Source organism: Eublepharis macularius, chromosome 2 (genome assembly GCF_028583425.1).
Source record: "Eublepharis macularius isolate TG4126 chromosome 2, MPM_Emac_v1.0, whole genome shotgun sequence".
Taxonomy (NCBI): Eukaryota; Metazoa; Chordata; class Lepidosauria; order Squamata; family Eublepharidae; genus Eublepharis; species Eublepharis macularius.
In genome coordinates, this window is record NC_072791.1 from 169,308,235 (window position 1) to 169,331,741 (window position 23,507).

Genomic DNA, 23,507 nt, shown 5'->3' on the forward strand with positions numbered 1-23,507 from the left:
CATGATGAGGAAGTCATCCAAGTAATGAGTAATAAATGGAGACCCCATGCGGTCCTTAGCTACCCATTCCAAGAATGTGCTAAAGGTCTCAAAGGCCGCGCAGGCGACGGAGCACCCCATGGGCATGGCCTTGTCCACGTACCAGCGATCCTGAAACTTGAAACCCAGCAAGCAATGATCCCCCGGGTGAACTGGCAGCAAACGGAAAGCCGACTGAACATCACACTTGGCCATGAGGGCCCCCTGCCCGCAAGCCCTGACCAGGCGCACTGCATGGTCGAAAGACGCATACCTGACCGCGCACAATTCAGAGGGGATGGCCTCGTTGACCGAGGACCCCTTCGGGTATGACAGATGGTGTATAAGCCGGAACTCCCCTGGGGCTTTCTTAGGGACGACCCCCAGGGGTGACACCCTCAGGTTAGGTAGGGGCGGGCTGGAGAAGGGGCCTGCTATGCGTCCGGCTGCTACCTCCTTGGCGATCTTGGTCGCCACCACCTCAGGGAGCTCCCTGGCGGATTTAAGATTCCCCAATGAGGAAGCCACCCGCGGGCTCGTGTAGGGGATGCGAAAACCCACAGCGAATCCCTCCCGCAAAAACTTCGCGGCCTCCCTGTTGGGATAGCGCGCCAACAGGGGGAGCAGGGCCCGGAGCTGAACCGGGGTACGGGCAAGCCCCAACCCCTCGAGGGGGGGACTAATTACTGCTGGAGGGCTGTGCGGTGGTTGAGGCCGATCCCCCGTCCTTGCGAGAATTGTTGGAGGACCGGCCCCCGCAAAAGGGGTGTGAAGGGTTCCCCCCCCGGGGGCAGGACGGGCGTGGGTGGGGCCCACCACAGGCATCGCAATTGTGCTCGAAGCGGCATTTCGAGCGCTGGCACTTTCCCTGATTATACTCCCAGCACACGCCCCGTGCCCTGTCCCTGCGAGGCTGCCACCGGCCCACCCGCAGGGAGTCTCCCTTTCCCTTCATGTGAGGGCCTACCAGCCACAGCCACAGCTTCTGGCTGATGAGGTCCCACCGGGCCCTGGGGTTGTGGGAGGCCCTTTTCCGGAAGGCCTCATCATAATCCATAGCAGCGGCTTCTCCTGCCAAGGCCCGGGCCCTCAGGACATTCCCCAGGTGGTTGGTCAGGTGCCATCCTCGCTCAGGGTACGCGGCCTGGATGACCCCCATGTAGACCATAAATCCCTCGAGCCAGTTGGCGAATGACCGCTCCGCCACCTCCTTCTTGCCCCCCCGCTTATCTCTCTTGGACGGAGGTGCACATCTCCCATCCTCCGCCTCTGGGCGGAGCAGGGAAAGGACGTCTACATAGTAGCCGTCCAGGATGCGCTCCCTGACCCTGTGGGCCAAGTGAATCCCCGGGGGGTCCTCGTCGTCCGTGAAAGGGGCAACCCGTGGGGGGGCTTCCTCGGACCCCCAAACCTCCCTGGGATCCCCTTCCCCTGGCCGCGACCTGTCCCTCCTCCGCTGGGCCCAGCCTGGGAGGCCTGGGACCCTGGCTGCCACCTCCCAATAATCTTCCCCTTCTGCCCCTTCCTCTGCAGAGGAGGACTCACCTGATGTCCAGTCGCTGTCTGTCTCCTCCCGGTGATGGCGGCGTCTCCCCTTCCGGCGAGATGTCCTGCTGCGCTTGGAAGGCCTCCGGCGCTCCCCACTGCTGCTGCTCCCCGAGCTGGAGGGGGAACGGGCTTGCTGCTGCCGAGTGCCTCCGCGCCCCCTCTTTGCTTTCTCCTGCGTTTTGCGCTGAGGGGCCATGCCAAGCTCAAGGGTGGGCTGAGCTGCCCCCGGCCCAGTGTTTCCCAGGTGCTCCACCCGCTCGGTCAGGCGCTCCAGGGCCCGGGAAATATCTAAAAGGGCACTGGGGCTGGCCTCCCCTGCCGTCCCCAGGCCCCTAGCCCTCCCCGCTGCATGAGCTCTGGGCCCTCTAGTGGTGGCCCCTTTCTGGCTGCCTGCCTGCCTGCCCTTTGATGCAGCCTCCCCCGCCCCTTGGCTGGGAGGCGGCCCCCCCTTGCGGGAGGCCGCCCTCTTTGTGGACGTGGATGGGGAGGCGGGTGCTGGCCTGCAGCGGCCCGACGGCCCCGCCGCTGACCCGGGCCTGCCACCCCTATCGCCCCCCTTTACACGTGGGGCCTTTTTAGAAGCCCCTTTGGGCGCTTTACGGGCCCCCGCGGGCGTGCCCCATGCGCTGGCCCCCGCTGGGGCACCTTTCTTGCCTGGTGCCATGGCCACCCCCCACCAACCAGCACAGCCCGGGAGGGACAGGGAAGCTGGGCAAGAGGAAAGGCCGGGAGAAGCGAGTTCCCGCCGCTCGAAGCCCGCCCTGCTGGCTGCCTTGTTAGCGCCCTCGCCACCCCCGCCCGGCCGCCGTCGACTGCCTGCGCCTCTTCCCCGGCGCCTCCTCTTCTGCCGGGCCCGCGGGGCCGAGACAGGAGCCACAAGGGGCTCAGCTAAACCCCTCAAAGCAACCTGTCCCGCCGCGCGCCTCGCCCAGGCTTCCGATGCCTCTTCACCTTCTCTCCGCCGCTCTTCGCCGTCCTCTGCGTGCGGAGCCGACTGCTCTGCTCGCTCGCCGCCGCCGAAGTGGGCGGGGGCGGGTCTGGCAGCCGGCTAAATACCCGGCCGCCGGACCTTGGAGGGAACCGCCGCTGAGGCCGCGTGGCTGGCCCCGCCCACCGCCGGCTCGACTCCGGGCCGCCGCGATTGGCTGGCCCGGAGTTTGAACCGATTGGTCGCTGGCTCGCCCGGAGCATGCCGGGCGAGCCAGCGAGCAAGTGGCCGACGCGGTTCCCGCTCCTCCGCCCGCCGGCGGCAACAGGAGGCGCAGGTAAGTCTGGGCCCCCCATATACCGTCCTAAGAAGAGTTACACCAGTCTAATCCCATTGATTTCAATGGGCTTAGACTGGAGTAAATCTGTTTAGGATTGCACTGTAAATGTATCCAGTGCCTCTTTCTGATTCCATTTAAGGTGTCTAACTGAGTGATTAGTGATCTTCTGGGCTGCTGGGTTGCCAATGAAGGCCATCAGAATGTACTTGACTGTGTTTATGCCAAGGCAGTTAAAGCCACGGGATGCCTACATAACTACTGTACTTATCTGCTCTACATATAGTAGATATATATGTAGGTACATGCCTACTTTTTAGGCTTGTTTCCTGTGCCTTATATCAAGGAACTGTTCCTTATTTCTTTCAAAAATTCTTATGGAAAAGAAGAAAAGCTCAGTAATTACAAAACACTAAAAGCAATTTTAATTTAATACGTTACAAGGAAGGTAAATTTGAATCACATTGGGCATTATTTTTGCAATAGAGCTAATGGTGGAAAGATGCCATTAGGTTTCCTTAAACATGAAGGTTGCACTAGAAATGCTGCATGTGTTACACGGCATGATTTGGCACCCAATTTTCCCACTCAGAAAATGAAATGTATTAATGCAGAGTAATAGGAGAAAACAACATGTTGTTGGCATGTAAAATGGATCCACTACTGGAGAACAAAAGATTGATAATGTCTGATTAATAATGGAAGGAGCAGCAGTCTGCCCATCCACAACAGCACACTCCACTTCTATCATATCTGTTGGCTAAAGACACAACGTACACTGGACAAAAACAAGTAAAAATGCATCACTGATGGTAATCCATAACAAGCCAGCTTTTTTCAAAGCTCTAAGTTGGGCAGGATAAAATGAATTCGCACATCATGTATTGTATAAAATAGTGCCATCCACAGATGCATGCTAATAGAGCAGTACATCAAAAGTAGCTATTTCAAAAATCTATTATCTCTCACTCTGTTTTTTTAATATTGCATAGGGCAATTAAGCATATATTGGAAATTGGAGATTAGGGCACAAAAGTAATTTATAGCCAGTCAAACAAGTAAATAAAATCACAAGAACATAACTAGCTAAAGTGATTTTAAAAGTTTTGAATATTATAGGACATCACATAGGGCAACTACCAGGTTTTTAAATTTGTTTGGATGATGATGATTCACAGCAGGTTGCTCTTCTCTGCTGGGGTTCTCTGCAAATCATCTGGACAGCTGAGACCGTGAAATTGATCCAGAGCCAAAAAAGGGTGACCCTCCAGCAAACCTTGGTGCCCTTGACGGCCACATGTGCAGACCACGTCAAATCTTGCACTTGTTTTGCTACTGTGGAATGACAAAAATGCCCCTGTCAAATGGGTGGACATGAATTTTCAGGTGCTGGTCACATAAAAGCAAGATGTTGTTTGCAGTTTTAACTACCCCATGAAGGCTTTTTCCATCTTTAGATTTTGTGCAGTCCTCTGCAGCATGAAAAAAATAGGGTAGGGTTACGTTTTGCCAAGCCAGTGTATTTTTAAACCGATACCTTGATTCTGTTAGTCATCTGTAGACCAACCAATAATCCAGTGCGTTTGTTCCATTGTTTGGTGTCTAAACTGTTTTTCCTAATATAATGCAGGTGTCTTTGGGTGCTAACGTTAGGCTTCCAGTAGAAAAGTGGGTGCAAAGTTAAACCACATGTACTACTTAAAAAAAATAAGTGAGGTGTGATTTCGCAAGTCTTTTTCCTCTCACAACTGTTTGAAGGGAAAGTGTATAGACTGTATTGTGCGTCTGTGTGATCTACATTTAACCCTCGGCCAGATAGATTCCTTTGTAGAAGTCTAATGGGGCAAAAGGTTATGTTGAGCTCATTATTGTAGACAGCTTTTAAATCAAAATGATAATATGGCCATTCCATACAGCAATGTGTTCTGCTAATGTCTCCCAGTTCCTAAGATGTGCTAACAAGCCAGGCTACAACAAATAACTTTCTTTCTTACAAAAATGCAAAGTGTATGTTTAATTAGCAATGTAAATATAAATACCTTTTTATTCATTTACATCCAAGTTCTGTATTTATTTAAACATACACTGGAATCAGGGGGTTGGACAGTGGCGTGGGGAAAAATTATGCAAGAGGAAGATGATTATGTATCCCTTTACCTAAATCTATAAGAATACAAGAATAGCTATAACTAATCAGACCAAAGGTCTATCTACTCCAGCATTCTGCTTCCAAGAGTAGCCAGTGAGATGCCCCAAAGAAACTCACAAGCAAAGCCCACGGGGAACAGCTTGCACCTGCTAATGGCTCCTCAGCATCTGAGGGTAATTTACCTCTGAACTGGGAGGCCCTATTCAGCTATCATGGCGAATACTCAACAATAGACCTGCACACCATAAATCTATCCAATCGCCTTTTAAATCCATCTAAGCCAATGGCTGTCTGCAAGAATTGTCTTTGTCATCACCTGCTCTCGATTTGCCCTGCTGATTTGCTTTTTAATTACCATCTGAAGAGGTCAGAGGCAGACAAAGTATTATTGGTGGCTACCAAAGACCCACAATTTGTGGAACAAGATGACCTTATGCACATGAGAGTTTTCAGCACAATTTTATGTAACACTACATACAACAGCTAAAGTGGGCCAATTATCTCATTCAATCTCACAACTAATATGAGGTAGGTTTAGCCTCAGTGCTACAGCTCAGAGAAATACAAGCACATTCTAAGGGTAGAGCTAGACATGACAATGGCAGGCCCACGTCTTCAAAAGCAGGACACCATCAAACACCAGTATAGGGGAGCAGAGCAGAAAGACACATTTTCTGCATGCTTTTTCAAGCTCTCTGCATCATTTTCCTCTAGACCATTTTCATTCATTCATTCATTCATTCATTCATTCATTCATTCATTCATTCATTCATTCATTCATTCATTCATTCATATTCTGCATTTCTATCCAATCACGGCCTCTGAAGTGCCTAACAATTAAAAGCAGAATATTAAAACTCACATCACAAAACCAGTTAAAGCAAAATGTAAAATATATTTTCTTTCTATCTGAGCTTATTTTGAGTTGCGGGTGGGGTGGGGTGGGGTGGGGGGAGACAGAAGGGAGAAAGTAACAGGCAAACAGTTCACACCCACCTATTGCTTTTTTAAAAAAATCAAAATCACCAACTCACACTTTACAGAAGTTTAGCATTGATGTGTCTGAAGACGCAAATTTCATGCCATCTCTTGTAGTTCTGCTTTAATAATGTGTCATAGCTGCAAAATATAATGAACATGGGTGTGAACCACTATGTGTGTTAGCTAGCTATAGTAGATCCGTATGACAATCACCATTATATTCTTCTTTAATTAATTAATTACTTTAGAATAGTCCTATGTTGCCTTTTCTTAAAGGCTTTAAAAAAAAAAAAAGTCCCAAAATCAAGCTGTTAAAAAGCAAGCCATTACACATAAGCAGCATAAAAAGTATCCATAAAACAAAGCCGACTATTTAAAAGCTGATAAGATAAAACCTCTAAATAAAATCTTGGGTAAAAAGAAAATAAAGTAGGCACCAGGCAAACCTCAAGAGAGAAGGGCATTCTAAAGGTGAGGAGCCACCACAGAAAATGCCCTGTCTCTAGTCACTATCTAGAGGGCAGGGGAACAGAGCGCAGGACTTGACAGGCAGATCTGAATTGAAAGGCTGGGTAGTATGGGAGGAGGTCATCCTTTGGGCACCCTGGCTCAGAGCCATTTTGAACCTTAAAAGTAAGAACAAGCACTTTGAATTGTGCCCCAAACAGATGGGTAACCAGTGCAGATCTTTCAGCACAGAGGTGATACAAGTCCTGTAACGAACCCAACAGTAACCTGACTGCTGCATTTTGGACCAATTGAAGTTTCTGAGCCATTTTCAAAGTCAGCCCCACTTAGAGCACATCAGAGTAATCTAACTTGGATGGGATCAGAGTATGGATCGCTGTGGCCAGGCAATGCTTTTTGAGGAACAGCCATAGCTGGCAAACCAGCCAGACCCAATAAAAGGTGCTATGTACCACAGAGGGGACCTGAGCCTCCAGCCATAGGTCACGTTCTAGTATTAACCCCAAGCTACAGACCTGCTCCTTTAGGAGGAGTGCAACCCCTTCTTGGACAGGCTGGCTCAGCAGTCCTCAAGCAGCTTCCCCATTAACCAACAGCACACAAGTCTTGTCTGGACTGAGATTCATCCATCCCATTACATTCCCCAGGCACCTATTCAGGACTTCCACAGACCCACCTGGCTCAGCTGTTAAGGAGAAATAGGATTGGGTATCATTCATATATTGATGGCACCTCACTTGAAATCCCTGGATGACCTCTCTCACTGATTTCATGTAGATGTTAAATAGCATGGGAAGTAAGATGGAACCCTGTGGAACCCCATAGCATATATGTCATGGGGTCAAGCAGCAGTCCCCCAGCATCACTTTCTGGAATAGGTAGGTCAAGTAAGAGATGAACCATCAAAGCATGGGGCTCCCTACTCCCAGCTCAGCCAGTCTCTCCAGAAGGATACTATAGTTGATGGTATTGAAAACCCCGGAGAGGTCCAGTAGAATCCACAGGGATGCTGTCCCTTGTTACTTCCCACTGATGGTCATGAAGCAGGGCATCCAAGGCCATTTCTGTCCCAAAGCCAGGCCTGAATCCAGATTTTTTATTTACATTATTTTTGTGTATTTACATTATTAATAGTCTACATTTCTCACTGAGAGTCAAGGCAGACTATACAGTGTGAGTTAGTACAATTAATTTCAAAGGCATTTTGATTAACAATGTAAAAAGGTATATAAATGCAAATTTGCAACTACCCATACTTACAACATACAATTTATAGTAGTAAAATCTACAGACCCTATCCTTTTACTGATGCATCTCTTAGAGAACACTTCCTTACAGTACAGCCCTCGTATCTGAGCCCTCTTGAATAACTTTTGTAAAATAATTTCTACTCTATAGGTAGCTGGCCTCCAACAGCAACTCTTTGCTTCCATTCCACGAGAAACAATTTAAACCAATTGAAGGCACATCCCTTGATATACATTTCTGCCTCCAAACTCCTCAACAAGATGGCATGGTCTACTGTGTTGAAGGCTCCAGGAGGAGCAATGAAAAAGCATGGCCTTTGTCTACAATCAGGAGGAGACCATCAACTAGAGATGATTCTGGAATTCTCAAGGAATTCTCATGAAAACTGCTGTTTTAGGCCATTACCATGATTTTCTGGCATTATGAAAAATACACACATACATCTAAAAAAAAATCCAAGTAATTTTTAATGTTTGAGTTCTTACCATCAGCAGGCAACTTCTTTTTCTTTGATTCTACACATTTCCCAGGCCCTCCTGCCATTTTGGTGCCATTAGGTTGATAACACCTTGAAACGAATTCTGAAATCTCAGGAAAACCTGAACATTATTGGGGAACCCTAGTATTATTGAATACCATTGAATACAGGTATTTACGACATTCCTGAAATCCAAATTTAAAAGTGCAAATTTTGCAAATTATTAGACCCTAGCTAATTCAGAAGTGTCTGTTTGTGTATGTGTTTCTCTTAACACATCAGCCAGTAACAGTGGGAGTTTCCTGTGTGTTTTCATGGAACATGCTGAGGCTCTGCTTTAAGAATGGTCAGATTTTTTTACAGGAACCTCAGTTGTGAAGGACTCTGAACCATACCAGGAAATCATACCTTTTATATTGCTACCGAGTAAAGATCACATTTCTCTTTTCCCTCTCTCCTAAATGCCACTGATTGTGAAAGAAAGTTCCCTCAGGTTCTGTAATAATTTAAACCATAAATTCATTTGTCATAAAGTGTATGAACTGCAGCATTTCTTTAGGAAAAATATTAAATTGTAATTCATTGTTTTGAAACATAAGCAAATGTATGTATAACTACATGAAATGAGTAGTTGCAGCAAATTAGGGACAAATGTTACATGTCCTTATAGTGGTTAAATAATCAATCTTGGTGTAGTTTACTACAATACAACAGCTGTGATGCCATAAACTACATTTTCCTCTTGCATTTTACTTCTACCAAAGCAAATGCTTATGATCAGTCATAGTAGATGTTCAGCGCAATCCTATGCAGAGTTATTCCAGTCTACCCATTGAAATCAACAGCTTAAATTTGAGTGAATTTGCAAGGATTGCTCTGATGGCATAGTAAGGAAAACAGGTTCTTAGGGTATGTCTTCACAGAGGCTTCACACTGTAAGTGATAAGGTACAGCTCCAACCAGGAACTGAAAAAAGCTCAAAGATGTAGAACAGTATCAGATCCTAGCAATGAAGATCAGCACCTCTCTGGCAGGAAGCATGAGGAGGATTTTAAATTTTGGTGCAAGACTGTAATGTTATACATGCAATGTATTTAATTTGAACTTTATCTCTGCTTGCTAATGGGTTTTTTTAAAATAATTGTTGCTATGAGTTTAAATGCTGGCCTCTGTGGAAAGTAGGTGGGGGGGGGGCTGGGTGTGTGTGAATGAAGTCTCCTCTGATTGGCTGGCACCAGACCACCAGAGGGCTTTTTAAAAAATCAGTACTAAGTGTTTAACTGCAGTGATATAGCTTCTAGCCATTTTTTTAAAAAAAGAAACAAAAAGCCCACTGCTTGTTGGGGTGGGGGGAGAATTGCAGGTGCAAAGTGATAGGCCAGAATATGATGCTGAATGTGGGCAGGGAAGTGCAGAAATCTGCCTCTTTCCATCCACACTGGGGTAAATCCAGTTTGATGTTTCTGGGAAGTTTGGAGCAAAGCATCAGAGCTAACCAAGGGAAACCATGCAAGGAGCATGGATGCCAGGAAATCCTCCATATTGTCATATTGTTGCTAATAATAACAACTTGGGTATGGTAAGGGATGTCCCCCAAGGAAATGCTGTGTGTGTACCGGGGGGGGGGGAGAGTTCACCAACCTTTCCTGGCATTATACTCCTGATCCAAATCATCACCCCCGCCCCTGATGGCTGCTTTTAAGGAGTAAAATTACACATGGAGACATCTATTTATGGGTCCCCACTGAAATGTATAGTTTTAACAACAGCAACAACAATAATCAATTTATATTCTGCTCTTCAGGATAACTTAACACCCACTCAGAACGGTTTACAAAGTATGTTATATTATCCCCACAACAATCACCCTGTGAGGTGGGTGGGGCTGAAAGAGCTCTGAAAGAGCTGTGACTGACCGAAGGTCACGCAGCTGGCTTTGAGTGGAGGAGTGGGGAACCAAACCCAGCTCTCCAGATTAGAGTCCGGCCACTTTTAACCACTATATCAAACTTGCAACTTCAATGCAGAGCTTTTGTTCCTTGGTGACAAACTGGGTCTGATTGAGACATCAGCATAACACTTTTGCTCATGATGATGCCCTGGCAAAGTGGTTGCCGAAACACTTGAAGTATGTCTGAATGTGGCTTTGATGTTCTGTTTCATCATGCAGCAAAACTACATATGACTGATTTAAAGAAAATTCAATAAAGAAATATTGCATAATCCCCTGAAGAATATGGCACATATATTTTACGGGTATTGCTAGCAATTTTGAAAGATTCCACATGAGCCTGTATGGGTGTAGCAAGATGGAGCCACTGGAAATCTTTTCGCATCCAGTGAACAATGCAGATGGGTTCACATAGATCACTTGACATCATAATGTTACTACTCTCAGCTCTGGGTGTTTCCATTAGAAAGAACTGTGCCTCAGTTAACGTTAGATTACATGAATTTTGTTTCTTGGCAATTAATGTCATGAACAGCTATCTATAAACCGAACATCTTTAGCCTCATTTTCACTATAATGCAATGCAATTGAGATATAAATAGCAATATAAGATTAATACAAATTCATTACAATTTTTAAATAAAAATGTTTTTGTTGACTTTTACCTGGAAATGGACTCCCAAAGCCACTCATATCAATAAAAAATACAAATGACATTAAAAGGCAATACAGTTGTTCAATGAGCAGAAAATTCTCATCTAAGCAAGGTTGAGGAGTGCCTGACTGAAGTTGGGTTCAAGTCCCTTTGGGGTAGTAAAATTAAAGGATTTTACCCTTTATTACAACTTTTCAGACAACAGATGATCTGTGTGTTGACTGCTGAGATGCCCATAGATGTCATTCACAAACTGGCCTCATTTTTGAAAACATATAGAAATATTAGAAAGAGAGTGTGTAGTGTAGTGGCTAGAGTCTCAGACTAGGATAATGGAGACCCAGCATCAAATCCTCTATTGAAAAATTAAGTTCATTGGGTGAGCCTTGACTAGTCACATTTTTGTTGCCTGTCCAGCTCACAGGGATAAAATGGAGGAGGGGTGAACTATGCTTATTGCTCTGATCTCCTTGGCATATAAAATGACTGTAGTCCTGTAATCAGATTCTGAAGAGTATGAGAAAAAGGAACTCTTTGTATTACTCAGGCAAACTATTATATCAAATCCATTTTATTGAAATACTCTCCTGTTTTCTTTTCTGGATGTTCTTTCAAAAATTTCCCAGTGTAGAGATTTAATCCGTGAAGCAGAAAAATACAGACCATTTTAGGGTGAGGGAACTGAACTCTAAAGTCAAACAGCTGTGCCAATTTTAGCATATTCTGAAACATATTCATCTGATTGTGGTACAGGCAATTCAATGTCTTTCGACAATTTAAGTCATTTTCAGTGCAGCTATGCATTCCTTTTTTCTGGGTCATTCGGGCTACAGCTAATCAAGGGTTCAGTGCAGAAAGAAACAGTCACTTGCAGCCTGATCCATAAAGTGCTTTACCAACATGAGGCACTTTGAAGTGAATGAACTTTTTGACGGCAGAGTGGTAGGGTCGGAGCCTTCAATTTAACTACTATCAAATTGAAAGACGGCTTTTTTGGGGTAGGGTCAGACCTTTCAATTTAGCAATAGTCTCACCAATGCAAAGTGAACAGAAGTCTAGAACCTACTGTACAGCATGCAAAGTAATTGCATTATTTAGGTTGTTGAAACCGTATGTGTTTAGAGTCACAAAATCCACAGCTTAAGTTGATGCACCGTTGTGTTTTCTCCATTCACTAGCTATATCAAGAGCAGCTTGTTGGCCAATAAACAGTCTTGTGATGTATACATCAGGGTTTTTTTTTCTTTTTCAGAATCCATACAGTTACACAGATTTGGTCTTTGCATCTGCACTCCTTATGTCTGTGTTAAGAAGTAGATGGGAGGATGGCAGATGAGCATGAAAGGAAATAATTATCAGCTATCTGCATAAAATCTGTAACAAATTACCTGTAAAACCCTAACTATCCCAACAGGATGACACTTACTTTTATAGGTTCATGGCTTCCCTTCTTTAAAGTTTGCTAAGGAAAGAGTAAAGTAATTACAGTTCTCCTTTGATTGATTAAACATGACATATATGCTAATATGAAAGCAACTTCTGTCCTTTGTTAGCCCAGCTTCTAGCTTAAAGCAATTTTAAAGATAACAGATACAATTTTATCAATGCCACTATTCTTAACATAGACGCCAAGGAGGTGATTTCTTTTCCTCTAGCAAAGAAGGTATATTCTACTCCAGTACAGAAGTCAGATGATATTACAACCACAAATCCTCTATTTCTTTATACCATTATAAATCTGGAAACATATGTACCACCAGAGGGATGAATATTTCTCTCCTGCACGCTCCAACATAGCTGTATGGATCACATGGGGACAGCTGGAATGTGTAATGGTAAGCAGAAATTTGGACCAGGGGCAGGAAGGAATTACCACTTCTAAGTTCAATTTGAGCAATGATGGGCATCAGTAGATCTTTAACTATAGTTTAAAAAGAAGCATATTAGGTAGAGATGACAACAATTGGTGTATCTTGAACCTCTGAGTTTCTGATTTGGTGCAGTAAAATGTACAAATTCAAAGCAAGTATTTGTGTATGGAAATAATAATGTTGATGGCTTTCCATATACATAGTGAAATCCTAAGCAGAGTTACTCCAGTCTAAGCCCATTAATAACTCTACTTAGGATTTCACTGAATATCTCCATGAAGTGAGCTAGTATATCAAAGCCGAAGTAGCCCTCTCCTGGATTTGTTGGTTTGCTAAAGGCAGGGAGGGTTTTTGTAGGAGGCTTCAACATCATGGCACCCCTCCGAAAGTCTTAAGCAGTAGGATCTGGAATTCTGCCACCTCTACAGAGCGCTGCATTCTTTTAAATAGCTCTACATCTCACAGACAAGTTCCAGAGCTGCCTCAGCATCTCATGTTGGCTCTAAGGACTGATGAAGCTTCATCTCAAATCATGAACTACTATCCTGCTCAAACACTCGCCTGTTGAGCTCACATCCTGCTTTCACACAGGGAGCCAATTTTTCGGTGGATTGTTCGTCCATTCATTTACCTGATCATGGTTGTTCAGCAGCTTGCGCCAGCTATTCAACTATTCCTTCCTAACGATATCATATGGCCCAATCACCTGTTTTCTCATGCACATTCTCACCACCAGCAGCCCTTGCAGCACCACGACTCCTCTTGCCAAAGAGTTTAAAAAAACAGTTAAATCAGCCACAAGTTATATAAATCAGTCATAAATAATGCTAAGTTTAAAAAATCCTGCTGTTTGGAGTTCATCTAATTAATCCTTCATGTTATCAACGGCTGCTGATCTGTTTGAATTATCAGTGTTTTCATGCATGTGCTAGTTTTTGGAAAAACTCAATGCAAACCTGTTCAGCAGACGTTTGAGGAAATCATTTCCCAACTGAGCCAGTTGAACATGAACCATTGGACATGATTGCTGCAAAATGTGCTGCATCCCTTTGTGCAAGGACTCTTCTGCTTCCGTACGACACAATTGGACCCAAGCAGATGTACAAGAATGGCCAAGGAAAGTGCCAGAACCAGAACCAGAGCAGCCCTGAAACCTGCTTTCTCAGTAGACTGCAAGGCAAGTTTAGGAAAAAGAAACATGTCTCTGATTCAGTAATCATATATAAGATACCTTTTCATTGCTCTTCATTTAAGGCCGATTATAGGCTCAACCTGCCACCTACAAGTTATTCTCTTCTAACAGTGCATTCTCTTAAGTAGTGTCATATCCTTCTAAGATTAAGATTGCACTGTGAGATCCTTGAGTTCTGCTTATCAGCAGACAGCACAAGAAGGTGCTCTTCTTTTCAGACAACTTTAGTCCGTATTTAAAATCATTGCAGCAAACAAAGAAAAACATCCCTAAGAAGTGGCAAATGTACCTTGTAATTCTCTTAGGCATTAACAATTACCATCAGGTTTCTTTGGTCTCCTTCAGCCTTTACTATTAATTAAAGCCATAAGAACAGGTTTTTCTAATCTGCCATGCTTAACCTCTAGCTTCTGATAATGACAATCTGGAACAGCGAAGGAACACTACCCCCAGAGCACCTGGCGAAAGTGTTCTGCAACTGCAGTATTTACTCAGATGCAAAACTATTTTTTTCCACAGCTATGCCATACAAAAGAGGGGGTCTTCTTACATTTGCGAACAAGTTACACTTATATCCAATAATAATTATATATGTGTATATAGATTTTTTAAAGAGGATCATCTTACATTCAGGCTTTGTTTTTGAGTAAATACAGTAGAGTTTTAGTGCTGTTTACTCAAATGTTCTACTATTTTTAGTTTGTGAATCCCTTGTGCATCCCTTGTGGTATATTAAGAGGGGCTCTCGTCAGAGGTTGCTGTGAGTACAAACTTGAAATTGGAAGGTCATAAGAAAAAAAAACACCCTGAATTGTGTCTTTCTCAGGATATAATTGGTTGCCATATTTGGGGTTTTTGTTAGTGTCCTTCTTTGCTTGCTCCAATGGTATGTGGCTGGGCCTACATGTAGAAGAATGTCCTTTGAATCAGGGATGCTGTAGCTTTAAGCTTGCATGGTCAGGAAGTGAATAACTACTGGTTTCTAGATGTATGGGTCCCAGTGGAGGGTGTCCAGAGATCAGGAGCTAATATTATGGCTCAGCAGGGTTAAGAAAGCATGCAAGCAGAAACACAAGGGAGTAGGTAATAGGGTTTCCAACATTTGCCTAGAGGTGGTGCTTGGGTAGCGTGGGGCTTGGGAGGATGAAATGTCACTTTTCAGTGATGCTCTGTCCCCCCTAGTATCTATAATTTTTACCATATATGGAGGCCATTTTTTCTTCTACTCCTTGATTCCTCAGGGTTGGAGAACTGGGGCTGGGGGCAGGTAATTCCCCACTGGGGCAGGTAAATGGGAGGCCTAGTAGGTTGGTATGTCAAAGTACAGGATCTTGGAAAGCAGATAAGCCACTGAATCTATACCTTCTGGCCTCATGTAAAAGCATTGATAGCCAGGCCAGTGGAAGCTAATAGTCTGCCAGGGGAAGGGTGGGGCTTTGCTGGAAATGAATGAATAATGAATTTGTTTCAGACCTCTCTCTGTAACTCTGAGTGGTGTTTGTTTGTTTATTTGTTTGTCTACCTTTTTCACTGAGACACTAGGTGGCTTTCCATCAGAAGCCCCTGGTTCAAACTTTCTGCTTGCTTTTAATAATGGCAAACTGCAAACATGAAGAATAATGCACTGAATGTATAAAGGATTCTGATTTATGGTAAGAGGTTGAGCTAAAGTCTATGGCTCCTCAGCAGCTCATAGCAGCATATGTGGTCATCCCTCCACTTTATCCTCACAACAACGTGAAGGAGGTTAGACTGAGATAGAGTAACAATGGTACCCAAAGGACTTCATGGATTTGCCCATTCATAGTACAATACAATCTAGATATTACACTACTCTGCCTCTTCTCTGATCATACTCTACCTATAGTCTACCTATATTTTTATAGGCACACATCAACCATTAGTCTGTAAGGGCACTTTCACAGGATACAATAAATTTATTATTGAGTCTCATTTGTTTGTGACCATGTGAATTCCATTAAGGCAGGACAGAAATGTGGAAATCAAATGTGGAAATCAAGTTCTAGCCACTATAGGTTATACAAGCAGAGTACAAACACAAAAGAAATTACGTCTCATGCATGAAAATGCACTAAGGTTGCAGGATAGCCCAATTACAAAGAATCATCACTAACTCCTTGTTTTGACCTTTTCAATCCTACTAAATAATTCTTCTTCTGTTTTATTATTATCACATAGAGATTTATAGGCTGTAATCAAGTACTGTTGTTGTCATCTCTTGTATAAGTGACACCTGTTCAGTTTCCTAAGGGTTTTTTTTATGGTTCTTCTTTTAGGATATTTCCCCCAACTCTTGGATCAACATTTCATGTCTTTGCTTTAGAATCATCTGGCTATACTTAAGATTTATCCTCTCCACTGTCACCAAAATGAAGTATGTCATTCAAGCTCTGACCTTATTGGAGCTGGATAAAGATGTTTTGCGACCTCCATGGATCTGTGAGAAAGCCTTCTAAATACTTCTCAAAATAGAAGTTCTCTTCAGCACTCTCACTATGTGACTGCATCACACTTCATGCGTTCCAAATTCTTTGAGGCCAGATTTATCCTGGGAGTAATACCACTGACATTTACTGAATCCTGGTAGACGTATATTTGTCACCTTAGCTGTGAACATCTTTATTTCTTCCAATGTAATTCACTGCTGATGAAAATTACTTGTTTTCTTTATAGCATTTCTACTTTTGTTCTGAAATGCAGGCTCTCTTTCCAGATCATCTCAGATTTTCACCAGTCACCGTGCCACATCCTATACCAATCCTACAGATTGTCCTCTGGTACAGAAAAGCAACATTTCAGGGTGTTCAGGCAGACTGCAGAATGGAAAGCCCTTTCTTGCAATCAGAATTCTGCTCACAGTGGCTAGGATCCTAGCCACAGAGTTAGGTAAGAATAATAGTACTCAGTTGTGTAATAAGATTTCATTCATTTTTAATCCCCACCCTGTCTCATGTAAAAATATGGTTACTTTTTCAAAATGATTCACCTAACATTGTAGCTTTTAGAGAAGGTTTTTAAAGGTTTTTAAAGGAGTTGTGCCAGTGGAAAAGGGGAACTGGGAGAACTGCAGGGGTGAAGAATTGAAAGTGCAGGTACAAACAAAAGGAATGGAGTGTCTCAACAGAAAGCTTATTCCACTTTGAGGGCAATACTTCTAAGCTGGTATTTATTTACTTTGTTTATAACCCCTCTGTCTCCCCAGTGGGGACTCAAAGTGCTTACATCATTCTTCTCTCCTCTATTTTATCTTCACAACAATCTGAGGTAGGTTAGACTGAGAGTGTGTACCTAGCCTAAGGTCATCCAGCAAGCTTCCATTGAAAAATGGATATTTGAACCTGGGTCTCCTAGAACTTGGTCTAACCATTACGTCACAGAGGCTGGCTCCTGGAAAGAAATGCCTCCCTGTTATAATGTAGGGTATCTACATGCAAGTTTGTAAAGATTTAAAACCAACAGAAATCCAGTACAGAGTTGAAGAAATGCTGAAACAGAGCATAAGCAGTTCTAAGACTGAATATTAAACAACATAGGAACTACCCAGTTGGATCATACTTACAGTAATAGTAGTAAAGTCTATAGTAACTCCCTATTCTTTACTGATGTATCTCTTTGAGACTGCTTCTCTGTATTACAGTCCTCCTATCTGAGTAGAAAGTCCTCTTGAATAATTCAGTTTTGCATAGTTTCTGGAAAGTTAGTACAATGGGAACTTTTCTAACCACTTCAAGTGGACCATTCTATAAAATGGTGGCCACCAGAAAGAATGCACACATACAGGCGATTTTGCCCATGTAGCACCTAAAGAAGGTCCTGTTCAGATGAGTGAAGCTGCCATGGAGGAATATAAGGAGAGAGGAGGTCCCATAGATACGATGGACCAGGACTGTAAAGAGTTTTGTATGTGATATCCAACACCTTATATTGAGCCTGGTAATAGACAGGTAGCCAATGGAGTGACTGCAGAATTGGGGTAATATTCATGATTGTCCTAGCTCCTGATAATAGATGAGCTGCAGTGTTCTGCACCAGCTGGAGTCTTCAAGTTATGTTAGAGTGCATTACAGTAGTCAAGTCTTGATGTTATCATGGAATGGATCCAGGTGGCCAGATCAGCTGTGTCAAGGTAGGAGGCCATCTTCCAAGCTAGACTGAGTTTGTGGAAAGGATTTTTTGCAGTTGCCTTAACTTCTTTTTCTAACAGTAATGCTGGATCTAGTATAATCCTTAGGCTCTTAACTGGGTCTGCAAGGGTCAGAAGAACTCCATGGAAAACGGGGAGTACAATGTCCTTCAAGATCTCTGCCTTCCCAACCAACATCACTTCCATCTTGTATTGGTTCAGTTTCAATTCGTTTGCTTTTAGCCATTTGACCATGGCTGTTAGGCAATGACCCAAGACCTCTATTGCATCATGCAGAGATTTGGATAGCGAGAGATAGTGCTGGCTGTCATCTACATATTGACAGCATCCAAATCCATAGCTACAAATGAGTTATTTTAAAGGCTTTACATAGAGATTGAATAACTTGGGGAGAGGTATATATTGTGCCTTGTGAAACCCTGGAAGATAATTCACACTTAGTGTCAAACACCAGTTTGACACTGAGAGATCCCTGTCTTTCAGTGCTACACCTCTGAAGATGCCAGTCACAGCTGCTGGCGAAACATCAGGAACTACAATGCCAAGACCACGGCAATACAGCCCGGAAAATCCACAACAACCATAATTCACACTCTTGAGATAGCTGGTCTACAACAGCAACCAATCCAATTCCATGAGAAATTCCAATGCATCCAATCCATTCCATGAGAAATTATTTCAACCAGTCCAAGTCACTTCCCTTGATACCCTCTTCTGCCTCCAAATGCCCCAACAAGATGTATGATCTATTGTATCGAAGGCTGCAGACAGATCCAGAAGGAGTAACAAAGAAGCATGGCCTTCATTCAGATGGAAATAATCAACTAAAGCGACCAGAGCCATCTCCATCCCATAGCCTGGCCTGCATCCAGACTGACTGGCCCAAAGCACCAAAGTTATCCAAGAAACCTGGAGGTGGTCAGCTACCTCTCTCTCAATCACTTTGACCAGAAAGGACAAATTAGTGACTCAATAATAACTGGCCGTGTCATTTTTGCCTAGAGATGGTTTTTTAATTAGCGGGCAGATAACTTCCTGTTTGAGTGTTTGAGGGTAGATGCCTTGAGTTAGTGACTGATTTGCAATAGACCTCAAGGGCTCACTTATGTGGTCCTTACATGATTTTAACAACCAAGATTGGCTAGGAGCCAGTGCACAGTGTCTTCACAGATGCCAGGATCTTGTCAATATCCATTGTTGTAACTGGTTCATAGTGGTTCATACACAAACCAGACAGTGAATTAAGCATTTCTGCCCCCTTGCCTATATTATTTTTGCCATCTAGCTATTTTATTGGCAAAAAATTTCATGTCAGTCATATGCAGATACTCTTTAGAGTAGCACCATTGAGATGGAGCGCTTCAGAAAAACATGAAAGCCCTAGAATCCAGAGTCCAATACATAATACCTATATTTTGCATATGGTCCTTCCATGGTTTGACCAAAGCACATTGCTGGGAGTTCATCATGTTTTGTATAATGAGTCATGGAAACAATTGCTTTCCTTTTAGCTACTGATAAATATGTTGTAGTTTAGTCTCATGAAGAGCTTTTATTCTGATGAGAAGGGATAAACTCAAACACATGATTTACTTTTTAAAAATCCCATCCATTATTCTGGAGACCTTCATCATGATCTCTAGTATGCAACACCTCTGTACACAAAGCAGACCTCGCCTTACTCGTCTTCCCTCATATATCTCTGATCATTTTTATCTGACTGCTCAAACTTTGTTCTGCTGTATCTCACAAATAGGTTGATAAAGACAGTAGACTGTATTCCAAGGCAGTAAGCCAGTTCCTTGTCCTCTTTTCATGACCTTTTGATTACTTCTGTACATTGAAGATGGGCTTTAACAGACATTCACCGAGAGATGCTAAGTTATTCCCACTATTAAGCTGTGACTCTGTGAGGACAAAGATGTGGGGGAGGAGGAGAAAGAAGGCCTGGTTCTGTACATTGGACAGTAATCGGGTTTTTGCTGTGGCAGGTCATTTAGGTCCAAAATAAATGGGATGCTGAGAGAGATCCATGACTGGATCCTCCCGGTGTGTTTAAAAAGCAAACAGCTCTTGAATGGTGCTCCAATTTGCACTAGTGAGATTGGGGCTCTAGGGGAAGCCCCACAAGGGGCTGCTCGGGCGCACAAGGGGAAGGGGTGGGTAGAGTTAACCTTTCTATCCCCGCATGGTTCTGCTAATTGATTTTCCACCCTCCAGAAAAGCAAAGTTTATAATATCATGGGATATAAACTTTTCAACTGGCAAAACTGCACAGGAATTGAAAAGCTAAATGTTCTCTGTAGAAGGATTGGTTTTTTTAAAAATGTAAAGCCTGTTTGATAAAGATGAAGGATAATGGTTTATAGAAATCTGTGCTAAAAAATTCAGTGGTCTATTCATTCTTATAACTCACAATTGTAAAACCTACAGATTTTTTTAAATATTTTTTTTATTTTTAATTGCTAACATCAAAAACTACAAAAAAAAGAGGGAAAAAAGGAACAGGGGGAGAGGGAAAGAACAACATATAAAAACACACACTACAATACAATACAATACAATACAATACAATACAATACAATACAATACAATACAATACAATACAATACAATACAATACAATACAAGTATTGTATTCCATAATACAATTATTTAAAGTTAAACTTTCTAATATGCTATTAGATTGGTAGATCTTATAAAATACAAACTACAGTCAGGATCAGGTCTTCTTCTCCCCCCCCCCCCGGGTCTTGGTCTCAGTTCTCTCTGAACAGCTACAGTAGCTGTGCTCACTCCCTCCTCCCCATCCCCCCCTTCAGATTCTAAATCTTCTTCTTCCTGGAACTCTTGATGATTAAACACAAAGTCCCTCAGCTGTACTTCTGATATTATCTTGTAGGCTTGGTCTTTATATCTGAACCAGATGCCTTCCGGAAATAACCATTTGTATTTTATTTCACACTTCCTCAGAAGAGCTGCAAGCCTTTTATATTTGAATCTTCTTTTCCGAGCTAAAAATGGAACGTCCTTCAATATCTTAACCTTGTTGCCCAGAAAGTCCAAGTCCACATTGTACGAATTATATAAGATGGTGTCCCGAGTCTTCTTAGATGAAAAATCAATAATAATCTCGCGAGGCAGCTGACGCTTCGTTGGATATTTTGAAGATGTCCGATGGACTTCCAGAATATCGCTCTTTAACTCTTCTTTAGTTGCCTTTGCGGATGACGCCAAAAGTTCCGACACCAATTCCTTTAAGTTTTCACTTTCCTCCTCCTTCACATTCTGAAGATGCAATACCGTCTGAGCACGATCCACTTGTAATCCTATCAGTTGATTCTCCAAAAGCTTTACTTCTTTGTTTGTTGCTTTCATGAGTACTGCATTTTCCCGAGCAGATTGCTCTGCCCCAGATGCTGCGTCTTTAATGGTTTTCACTTCATTCTCAACTGAGCCAACCCTTTGTCCGATTTCATTTAGCTTATCAACAAAGGGCTTCATAGCTTCAACGACCGACCATTTAACCACCTCTTCAAGAGTGTCTCCCTTCCCCTGTAGCATCGCCGAAACCGATTTGCTCACAGCAGGGCTTTGCTTTTTTGTCGCCATCTTACGGGGGGGGGGGAGACTGCCAACTAAGTTCCGAAACTCAGTGAAGGGGGAGATATCCAGACCTTCTTAGCTTCAACTCCCACCAATCCTTCACATACGCTTAGAATAGCAGAAGGGATTCGCTTACTTACAGGTTTCACCTTAAATCTGCTTGTTGCCGTTCTCCATGGCCCGGCAGCACGTGATGTGCTGCGCAAGTCTGCCAGCCTCCGTAGGAGCAGACGGGCAATTTACCCCCTGCATTAACTTCAGGGGGCTCTTCCCGCAGCGCTCCGGACCCTGACCCCCTCACTGGGAGTCCTGGGGGTTAACCCTCGCAGGTCAACCACCTGGTCAGGCTGCTCGGGCACTTCCTCCCGGACCTGCGGAGAGGAGCGTCCAACATGGCCGGGAAAACGAAACCGAATCGTAAAACCTACAGAATTAATGACGTTCATTGGGATATGAATCCTAGAAGTATTAAAAAATAGATGGACCTGAAACAGATGTTGTAGATGTATACATAATTCAGTATAATGGATCTCCTTCCCAAGTCATCCAGTTTGGGTTATTCCCTATAGTCGATGGGAAATCCAATGATGTCATCTTACGTTCTTTTTTTTTTTTTAGTAGATGTTACTGTAGAAGAAAGGTGGATTCACCAGATGGTCTCCATATTGTTACATTCTGCCCTAAGGCATCTCATAACTTCAACTAAATCAACAAGATTCCTCTTCAGTCATAGTGCATTGAGGACAGCTTAGCTGTGCTGTCTACACTTGTACATTGAGGCTGCTTAGAAAGTCCAAAGTGAAACGTTTTTTACAAATTAATCCTATCGATGAAATCTCATTAAGTGAAAAGGCATGATTTCTTCTCATGAAATTGTGTTGTTTTCTCCATTATCAGTCCTGAATCACATGTATGAATTGGATAAAAGTATTGCTTGAGCCTAATTGCACAACATTCAGTAAAATGCTGAAGGCTGATTTTTAATAAATGGTGGCTCTTAAATTCTAATATGGTAACTTCTTTTTTATATGATTTTGTCTTCTCAGTCTTTGACTTGAAAGTTCTAATGAAACTTTTTTCCCTTATTTTTTTGCATGCGCGTTGACAGTTTTGGTGACTTGTTGCTCTTTACTTACTGCATTCATTAAAAAGAACCCCTTTTGACACCTGAGTGCCTGACAGCTCATCATCTTTATTACCAGATAAGAATAATTGTCTCCCTGGCAAGCACTGGAAAGTGATGCAAATAAGTCATTTAACTTCCTTTGCAATGTCTTTATCCTTCTTAATTGTTCCCATTAATCCCTTGCAGCAGAAGCAGATGCACCAATTTCCCCCCAACTTTCCTACACAATCTGTCAAAATCATGCTTAGTATATTTTTGTTGGTGAAATTCAGGTCATTATTTGAGACATATTGTCACGTTTCCCATGAATAGTTATCAGCAATTTGAGAGAGCCACTTTACATTAATAACTTGCATGTTTAGCTTATTCCTTGAGAACCGTCATCAGGTATACATTATCACAAATAAAACTTTAATACCTCCTGCCAGTTATGGTGGATAATATATTGTTTTCAAGTCTACTTGAAATCATCCTCAGTTTCAGATTTCTCATTCTGGATTCCTTGCTGGTTCAATTCAGAAATCCCCACAGTGATTTTTTTTTGTTTGTTTCCTTGTGCAATCAAACCTGTGAGTCTGAATTTTTGCCTCATTTTCTGTTTCCTCAAATGGAATATTTGCCCCCATTTCCCCCATTAATATGCACATTTTAATATTATTTCCTCCCCTTTATTTGGCAAAAAGGCCATTTATAATGTATAAATGGCACATAAATGGTATAAAAGAAAACAAACAAAAATCAATGACAGAAATAATTAGCATGGAAACCCCCCCACATCAGAGAATAT